Below are 9,388 nucleotides of genomic sequence, written 5' to 3'. Positions count from 1 at the left end.
GAGACACCCAGCCAGGGCGACTCTTTCCTGGTGGAATGGCCATAGGGGAAGTGATGTTGCCTTTGCCATGGGTTGTGGTTGCTCTTTTGCTTTTTAAAATCCCAGGCTGTAGTTCTCCTGTCAGCCAGGACATAGCACAAGCACAGACACTTTTGTACCTTAAAGCTCAGCAAGGGGCTGGGTTGGGGCAGGCGGCAGAGGCACCTCCACACACTGTAGGGTCAGGCTGGGAGCCTGGGGGAGCTTGGTGCATGGGCACAGGTTGACTCAAAGAGAGCTCTTTGCTGCCTTTTTTTAAGGCAATTTGGTCTTTGAAGTCCAGCTACCCCAAAGCTGGCTGCACCCTAAGCCTGTTTTTTTAATCATTGGAGATGTTTTAAAAGATTCTTCCTATCCCCACCTGTGCTGCCACCTGTGTGTCTGCTTCTGAGGGGGGTTTGAGCCATGGACAGGTGAAAGCCATGGACAGGTGAATCTTATTGCATTAATCAGCCCCATCAGCTCGGGGCTAACCGAGTTAGTAATTGCAAAGGGGGTTGCTCAGCTCTCTCCTTCAAATTGCAAACCAGGCATCACCTGGTACGTATCTACAGCAGGCCTGTAATGCTTATAATAAAGGGCAGCTGGGAGGCTGCTCTGTAAGGGTTTTTTTGGTGTCGTGGCCAGCCCTGGGGGTGTCTGTACCCTTACTTTGCCTAAGCACAAGCAAAGCTCAGTGGGTGGATGGCTTCTGGGGTAGCCTGTTGTACTTTGGATGCTCTGCCATGTGGAACAAGTGGAATGTGCTCGGCTTTCTCTAGCTCAGGCCTGGCTCTCCTCCAGTGACCAGTGCCAGACAGGTGTTTCTCCCAGGAAAAGTAGAAAATAAGGCAGTGACAGCTAAATGTACTTTGCCAAGCGCAGAGAGGAGACGTTATACCTGTCCTTTCCTGAAGCATTGAAGGTAAAGTGAAATAATCCATAAGATGTATATTTTTTAATGCAGGTGTTAATCCCCCCCAACGCTTAGGACTTTAAAACATCTGTGGAATTTGTGTTGCCTTAAAGTTACAAATACATGTACTGACTGTGCTGGGAGCCTCTTGTGAGTGCTGGGGGCTCCTCTCCCTTGCTGCAAGGCCTGATCCTGCTCTGGGGTCTGCTCTACTGTGGCCCTTGCAAGGCAACAGGGCAGCCCCAGCGTGAGGTCTTGGTGGAGCCACAAGGCTTTCCACTGCCATGTGTGACCCGGAGCACTCTGTGCATTCCTTAGGGTTATCCTTGGGATCCTTTTTTTTTTTTTTTTTTTGGCTGGCCAGGACTTAGCTGCTGCAAAGCCCTTTGCTGTATCTGGGTGTGCAGAGGATCGTCAGCCATTGCATTACAGCGGCTTAATGAGTTTCTGCCAATTAACAGGAGTCAAGGCTTTCCTGTGAGGAGAGAGCTGGAAAGCTGTTAGCCTCCAAGCTGGAGATTGCTCTGGTTTTGATGCAAGAGGGGCAATGTTCCTAGGGGTTTTGTATTTTAGCATGTTCCCAAGGTGTGAGTCTACACATCGTGGTTAAAAAATGAAGTACGTTTGGGCTTTATGAAAAAACCAAAGCTCCGTAAGTTTTGGAGTTTTTAATCAACTAAAGTGCTCTCTTTCCTGGTCCAGGGGGCTGAGATGAGCAAGATACCTGGGAATTAGCTAGCTTAGCTTTGATTTTTTTTTGAGTTTAAAAAGCTGCTTCAAACTTGAAGGCCATTTGACTGTGCTGTATTTTATTTCTAAGCACACTTTAATGACACCGAAGTGCAGCAGAGGTCAAGTCTTGTGTTAAGTCTGACTTAAAGTTTGCTTTCAAAATAATATATATTTTGGATTCATGATGCATTTGTGCTGTGGGCTTGTACAAGATGAGAAAGCTCGCTCCAGAAGGGATCTGAAAACAGATCTAAACCCCTGTGAATGAGATTTCAAGCAACCCTTCCCCCCCATGTTTCGTTTCAACCTCAGCTTGGTGTCAGCTCCCACTGAGCGAGCTGTGGGGTCAGCAGCAGCAGTGGGCTCAGGAGCATCGTGGGGCTGATGGGATGGCAATGTGACTGTGAACGTGGAGGGAAGCACCAGCATCCTTGGGCTGCTGGAGGTTATTTTTTCAGCTATGCTGTTTACCCTGTACTTTTGTTTTGCATCTCACTTCTTCTTTTGCTGTGTGTGGTGGAGCTGTCTGGATGCTGGTGAAACCTGGGGTGAGCCTTTACCTGCAGACTTTTTGATGGCGAGGTGGACCTGTTAAACAATGCTGCCTTTCCAGGGCTCCCTGCTCTGGTATGATATTTCATGTGATCCTACTCTAAATTATTATTGAGGACTGAGCTGAACACCCCCCATCCCCCCCCCAGAATAAAAGTGGTACTCATTTGCTTTTTTTTTTTTATTCTCCCCTTCCCCCTACTCCAGTTTTCCCGTTTCAGATGTGATGAGGCATCGCCATTGGGTTGTACGTTGTATCTGCTTCAAGTCAATACATTCTTGCTGCCCCTCCATTCCAACAGCCCCTGAACCTCCTCTCCCCCTAGAATTCACCCTCTTAACATTTGCCATCTACAGGGGTCCAAATAATCAATTATTCCCAATGAAAGTTGGGGTTGGGGGGAGGACCGCAACAGAAAAGCCAAACCCCAAATATGGCCCTTATTCCTGAATCTCACTGGATAGAGTTACACATCTGGTAGAGGCTTGTTCGTTGTTGCTATTACTTTTATTGCGTCTTTAGCAGTGATGAAGTTCAGATGGCAGAACCAGTGGGCCCCAATTTAATTTCGTCTGGCCTCCCGTAATGAGCACGAAGGGTTCCCCGGGAAATGCTGGCTCGGTGGCGGTTCCCGTGGGCAGGGGTGGCTGGCGTGCTGCGGCCATGGGCAGGAGTGCTGTGGCCAGCTGGACAGGGGAGAAATCTGGAAATAAGGATGATAATGGGTGGGTGGAGGTGTCTGTGCTGTGTGAGCATCAAATCCTGCAGTGAGGTGGCTGGCCAGGCTCCTGGACAGGTAACTTTTCCTGTCAAAACCCAGAAGCAAGAGCAGGAGGTGGATTTCCACCTCTTTTGGTGGCTGGGGCATGCATGCCGCGATGCTTTCCGAGGTTGCTCTAGTCCTGATGGCTCTTCCCTGGCGATTTCCATGACCCTCTGGGTTTTCAGTGGCGATGTATAGAAGCTCCCACCTCTCCCCCAGTGTCTGCAAATGCATGTGTCTAAGGGCTATACAGGATTCATTTACGGGCCTCCCATTGGTGGGATATGTGCATGCAAATTGAAGGTTGTATTTGGCTTCTCATATTCAGATCTATATTCCATATTGTGTTGACCAAGCAAAACAACTCAGCCCCCGTGCTGAAGAATGTGATGGACTGATGACTTTCAGAAACATACTGTAAATCAAGGAGGCTAATAAATACTTGCTATTAATAAAACAGGGCTACTGCCTTTCAAGTTATTTTCCTGTTTTACAACATCTTAATTTAAATGGCATGAAAAAGGCAATTCCCTTGGACCTTCCCTCTTCCCCCAGCACGGTTGTTGCTAAGCTTAACCTCCTCAGATGCCCAGGCAAGATGAGTTTTTCTTCTATGAGAAGGTCTAGATGGAGCAATAAGCCCCCTGCACAACCCCATGGAGCTGATGAGGGGCTGGCCCCAGTGCCAGGGTCCCCTCGGCCAGAGGTGGCCTCTCGCCACCAGTTCCTATGGGCTGGCAGAAGATCCCCTGAGCCTGTCCAGACCAGTGCATGGAAGAGCCTGCAGCCAAGAGCTGTACCACCTGCACCAGCTCACGCTAAAGCTTTAACGCTTCCCAGTGGCGAGCAAAGCTGCTCCAGGTGGTAAGCGCACAGCAGAGCATCCGCAGGCGGCTTAACCCTCTCTGTCGGGTCTCGCTGGGTCTGTACCCCGTCCTTCCCAAGAGGCTGGGTGAAGGTGCTGGTGGCCAAGGGCCTCTGGTGAAGCACAGCTGCAGGAGCAGAGAACGGGGCTGTGAACTTGCTTCTTGAATACCTGTAGCGGAGCTCGTAGTGCCTACGGGGGTGCCGGATCCCTCTAAATAGCTGTGCCCTTGCAAACCTGGGATGCTTCAGGCAGGGAGTGGAGGATGGAGCCCTAAATAAACCTTTATTTATTTTTTTCTTTGTGAGTGTCTGTCCTTTCCCTGACCTCCTCTTACAGCCTTGCATCGGTGAGCAGAGCCCGGTGGCTGCGACGCTCCAGTCCCCCTTCCCATGGGCTGAGGTTGTCCCCTGGCAGCCCTTGTCCCACAGCTCATCTCCAGACCCACCCCCCCCGCTGGTGGGCAGCATGGGCTCTGCCTGTCCCACTCTCCCCAAACATGCTGCACCCCAAGTACTGTGCAGGGATAAAACATTTTTTTCTTTTTTTTTACATTCTCCTTTCTCCTTCCAACAGACCTCTTCCCTGTGCTCCCCTGGGGTTCGGCTTTTCCATTCAGAGGCTTCAGGGAACAACAGCACTTGGGGAGCTGTTTTGCACCCGGCTGCTCCTGTTGGATTTTGCTGCCTAAAATCCCCTTTTAACTGTTTTTCTCTGCCTTCCCCCCCCCACCCCCCGCCTCCCCTGCTGAAGAGATAGCACCTTCTGCAGCTGTAGTGATTAAAGGGGAGGGGAAAGAAACAAGCTTATTTAAAGTAGATCCTGGCAATATAAAATAAGGTGTGGAGGTGATGAATGATCCCAGGGTATATTAAAGCAGGGGCTGGCATTTTCGACATCGCTCTTACCTGCAGCGTGTTTGAGCACCTCGGAGACCGGCTGTTTTGAAACACCGAGCATCCGCCCCTGGGCCCTAATTTGGGCAAGTTTAAAAACGTCCTCTGGGATTTAGTCAAGTCGTTGCTGTTTTCCTCTCCTGGAGACCCCGGTGCTGCCGTATGGATGCAGGGCTGGAAGGGAACAGGAGGAAGAATCCCACCCTGGCCCTGCTCTGCCTCCTGAGGGTGAGGGCATCAGAGAATGGGCTCCCTGGAATGTGTGGGGATGGGTGAAACCTCCTTGGCCTTTAAATGCTTTTTAAAGGCTCTTGGAAGTGTATTCCCAGCATTGCTGTAAGAGGCAGCCAGGAGAAAGAGGGGAAGAGAAAAGAGCTCATTGCATGCAACTAGCAGGGCAGGCGCAGGGAAATTATGCATTTTTCTGGACTGGCTTATTCCCTTCTGTGTATTAAACATTATTTTAATATTCAAGTGACAATGTTTTATAATTAAGCTAAATGTAAGAGCTGGAGTACGCTGGAGAGCTCGGCTCGGTATGAGGAGGTGAGGAAGGTTTCCACCCGCTGCCCAGGATTAACCCCTGGTTGCAGCATCCTTCGCGGCTGTGCTGGCAAGTACAGTGCCTGGCTCTCGAACGCCAACACGCCCCGCACTTTGGCAAGTAAAACCTTTAACTCATAAAGGTTGTAATGTTAATACAGAAGAAAAGCCTTTTAAAAAATTACATTAGTTCACAGACATCTATTGAACTCATGAGGGGAAATCTAACCCCTGAGAGATAGAAACTAAAGAGCTGAGCCATAAACCAGTACGATAACATCCTTATTATAAGATGCAAATTAAGGGGCCCAATTCACTTTAAAAAAGCATTATGAGTATTTAATTTTTCTAGAGGGAATATCTCTGAAGTTGGCCTGTGTGTGGTTTTTTTGTGCTGTATACTTAAAAAAAAAAAGTCAGGCTGTGAAGAAGCTGCTGAAGGCAGAGTGGAGGATTCTGAGTGGTGGTTTGGGTGTTGGAAAGTAGCTGGTGCTTATTGTGGGCAGGAGAGCGTGTGTTCGCACTGGGTTTGGATAGGGAGACTGTGGCTAAAGCCGGCAGCATCATGGTGGGTTTCTAAAGCTGTAAAATGGGGTCTGAACATGCCCTGGAGTTTGTTGCCCGTCCAGAGCAGCTGGCTGTGTCCCCGTGCATCCCTGGCTGGCAGCTCAGTGCTGACGCTGGTGCCCTGTGGATTGAGGAGAAGCGCTCGGTGAGAGCCCATCTGAGTTTATTGACTTTCTGGGCAACCCGCTTCTCGCCCTTGGCATTGCAGCTCCTTCTGGGGGCGGCTGGGCTGCCGTGGTGCTGCCGACAGCGTTATGGGTCATAGAGAGTGTACAGTCTGGTGAGGGGAGCCTGGGGCTTTTGGTTGCCTGGCTTGAGGCACTTGTTCATGCTGGGACCAGTTTGAGGCTTCACCGTATATGCCGGGTTTGATTTTTCTGGCCTTTTCTTGTTTCGTGACTCTTTTAAAATTATTTATTTTTTTTTTCCCCACTGAAGTTGGAAGACTGTGTAATCACTGCTGTTGCTTTCGCCCTCACTGTTTGTCAGATGCTGGAGGTTAAAGTCTCAAGCCAGGAGAAGGACTTGGCACACAAGGTGGGGACAGCTGGGATGGAAGGGAGGGAGCCTCCAAGTGTTTGGTCTGCTCTCCATCCAGCTTTAGGGTTGAAAGGTCAAGACCGGTTCGAAAGACAAAGAAAACTCAGTACCCGTAATTTGCATCCTTCAAGACAAAAGGCCTGGTTCAGCCACCTGCGGCTGGAATTGTCTTTTCAAATGCAGAAAATAAAGCAAAGCCCCTGCCCTGAAAATTGCTCTTCAGGTGGGCGTTATACTGCTCTCCTGTGCAATGCGTGGAGGTCAAGGGTTGGGTGAAACAGAGAGACCAAGTAAATACATTAATTTGAAACCCAGAGATGAGAGTATTTGTTTTGCAAAGCTGTAGAGCATCTTCCCAATTACAGAGATGAAAGCTGGGATGGGACGGGGGCCACTGGCTCTAGACCCAGCCCTGCAGCTCAGCTTCGGGGTCAGGCTCTGTCCACACACCGTGGCTGCTGCCCTGGGTTTGGGGCACAAAATAATGGGCTTTTGCTGAGGGTGGGTTATTCGGCTGGGGAAAACCTTGGTCTCCAGCTGGACCGCAATGGCTGAGATTGGACCGGGCATGAGCCACCCATGGAAACCTGTTTCTCATCCCACAGCTGCCTCCCTTATCTCCTTTCTGGCAATCGAATGCTTATTTGTTTCCAAACCACTGTTTACAATGAATATAACTTCTTTTTAAAGCTGCACAGATGCACACAGCCGGCAAAGACCATAAAATAGTGGTAGGTGATGCCTGCTGTCAGGTGCTGGGCTGGCCAGACCTTTAGAAATACAGACTCCTTGCTTTGAGTTTTCTTTTAAAAAGAAAATAAATCCACTATACCCTTCTTTTATCTTGTTCAGGAATCATAAATTTAGCAGGTAACAGGGTTAGTGGACCGGCTAGGCAGCTGTCCGGGGCCATAGGTTAGTTAGACTGGAAGTATTTATGGGGCTGCAGCTCAGCGGATTCCTGGTGGGGGGCTGTGCCAACCAGGCACCACCGAGGGGGGCTCAGCGCTTGGTGCACGTAGGATTAAACACCTGTTCAACCAACCAACCAACCAACCTTTCCTGATACAGCAGGCCATGAGGCCGTGGTAATCCTCCTGCAGGTATCCCCAAAAAGAGGCATTTTATGAGTGTTTCCCCCCCTCCTGTTCTCTCCTGGATCCCACACAGGAGCACCTGGAGCATCGTATGCACATGCCTGGCCAAAAGCTGCCTGGCTGCAGGGGCAGAGGGGAATTGCACTTGTCGTTTCCAAAGTGAACTTTGTGGGCGGGCAGAGAGTAAATATCAGGACGATATAGCATGGCCAAACCCTGGTGATAATCTCTTGGTCAGGCATGCTGGCTTTTTCCATGCTGTGTCCCGGCTCGCTGTGCACCCCCTCAAACTCCCCCTCCTCTCAGTTTAGGAATAGGACCCTCGTAAATCCTTCTGACCTGGATGCTTTATCAGGTCCCCCAGCTTCTCTCTGCAAAACCACGGCGTGGGTGGCAGGGGCAAACATCTGCGCAGGGGATATCCTCCCGCTCCTGCTCCTCCGTGGCTGGCCGCTATCGCCGTCGGGAAGGCAGTTGCGGTTTCGTAGCTTTTTAGCTGCAAAATGAGGAAGGATGTTCTTCCTTGTGGTCTGCAATTATGGCGTAGATAGTAACAAACGTATTTCTGCATCCCACTCCAGATTCGCTCTCCTGCAGCCAGGCTGAGATAAGGGGCGATGTGTCAGAAAGCAAAACCCTGACCGTGAGCAAGTTATGGAAGTGATTGTAAAACCTTCTCGGGAGATTAAATGCAGGTCCATGCCTGGTTCTAGCGGCATTTGGAAATAGCATTTAATATCACACAGCACCTTGCTTTAAAGGTGCCTAACAAACCAACAACCAAAAAACTCAGCCTCTCTTTCTGCCTGCGTTGCAGAGGTTGGGAATGCGAGGCCCTAAATCCAGCCTCCATCTTTAATCCCGGAAAATCTTCAGCTTTTGGGAGCAGGTGGCATATTTGTCTTGCACGTGCCCCTTGCACACTGATGTTTGCACCACTGAAGCCTCAAAAGGCCCCAGGATTAGCACCAGCAAAAGGCTGGGCTTGTCCGTCACTGGGGATGCTCTGGAAGGGCTGCGGAGGCAGGGTTTGCTCTGGGATGGTGCGATGCCCAGTATGTGGCTCACCATCACTCCAGAGATGGGTCCTGGTCGGGCTTGACAGTGGCTCCTTGGGAGCTGCTGCGGGGGATGCATGAAGCTGGAGCGTACTTGCTCTGTGTGCTTGAAGTGGTTTGGATAATAAATTGAGAAATAGTAAGTTATTGATTTACAGGCAGTGCAAGCGGCTGGCTCATACCCGGCTCCGGGTGCTCCTTCCCAGCCCCGTGCCGACTGCTGCGGGTCAGGGGGTGAGGGCTCCTGGGCATGTCTAGCCACCGTGAAGGTATTTCTAGGCACATGTTGGTTTTTTACTTTTCCTTTCGAAGAGTGTGATGGGGGTCCTGCTCAGGGCCAGCTGTCTTTCCAGAGGTGCTTCTCCTCTCACCTCCCTTACATCTTGCCATGAGGACGATGTGAGATCTGATTTTTCACCTGTGCTGACAGTCCCTCGTCCTGGGCTGGAGCAGCAGAGCTCTTTGCCGACCAGGGCCATCCCAGTGTTTTACTTCCATGCGTACCTATATTCCTCTGCTTTAAAGGATGAGACTGAACCTCTCACTGGGTCACACTGGGGTGGATTTAATGAGGGAGGAAGAGCAGCCTCAAAAATTAGTCTGACTCCTGGAAATACTTGATACTGTGAATTTTTTATTTTTTTTTGTGTGTAAATTTTAATGTCGTTTCTTGCACTGCAGTGAGCAGGTGGAGGTGAATTCTCCCCAGACAGGGAGGTGCAGCTGGGAAGGGGATGATCTCTGCTGGTGCCTGGGAGCCCCCGTGGCCGGGGCCCTTCTCCCTGCTCTGCTCGGCAGGTTTCGGCATGACTCACCGGAGCCTGGGACAAGGTGGGGTGT

At 50.4% G+C, this 9,388-nt stretch overlaps 1 long non-coding RNA gene across 1 annotated transcript; it reads right to left on the bottom strand.

Moving 5' to 3' along the window:
- Nucleotides 1-2,401: 2,401 nt before the first annotated feature.
- LOC119156161 lies at nt 2,402-6,468 on the bottom strand. Its single transcript, XR_005106987.1, has 2 exons — nt 4,756-6,468; nt 2,402-2,922 (listed from the first exon to the last, which is right to left on the bottom strand). It is a non-coding gene; the product is annotated as an uncharacterized LOC119156161 (long non-coding RNA).
- Between the last annotated feature and the right edge of the window lie 2,920 nt (nt 6,469-9,388).

Source organism: Falco rusticolus, chromosome 12 (genome assembly GCF_015220075.1).
Source record: "Falco rusticolus isolate bFalRus1 chromosome 12, bFalRus1.pri, whole genome shotgun sequence".
Taxonomy (NCBI): domain Eukaryota; kingdom Metazoa; phylum Chordata; class Aves; order Falconiformes; family Falconidae; genus Falco; species Falco rusticolus.
Note: the sequence above shows the minus strand (reverse complement) of the source record. Positions and strands in the feature narration are given on the sequence as shown.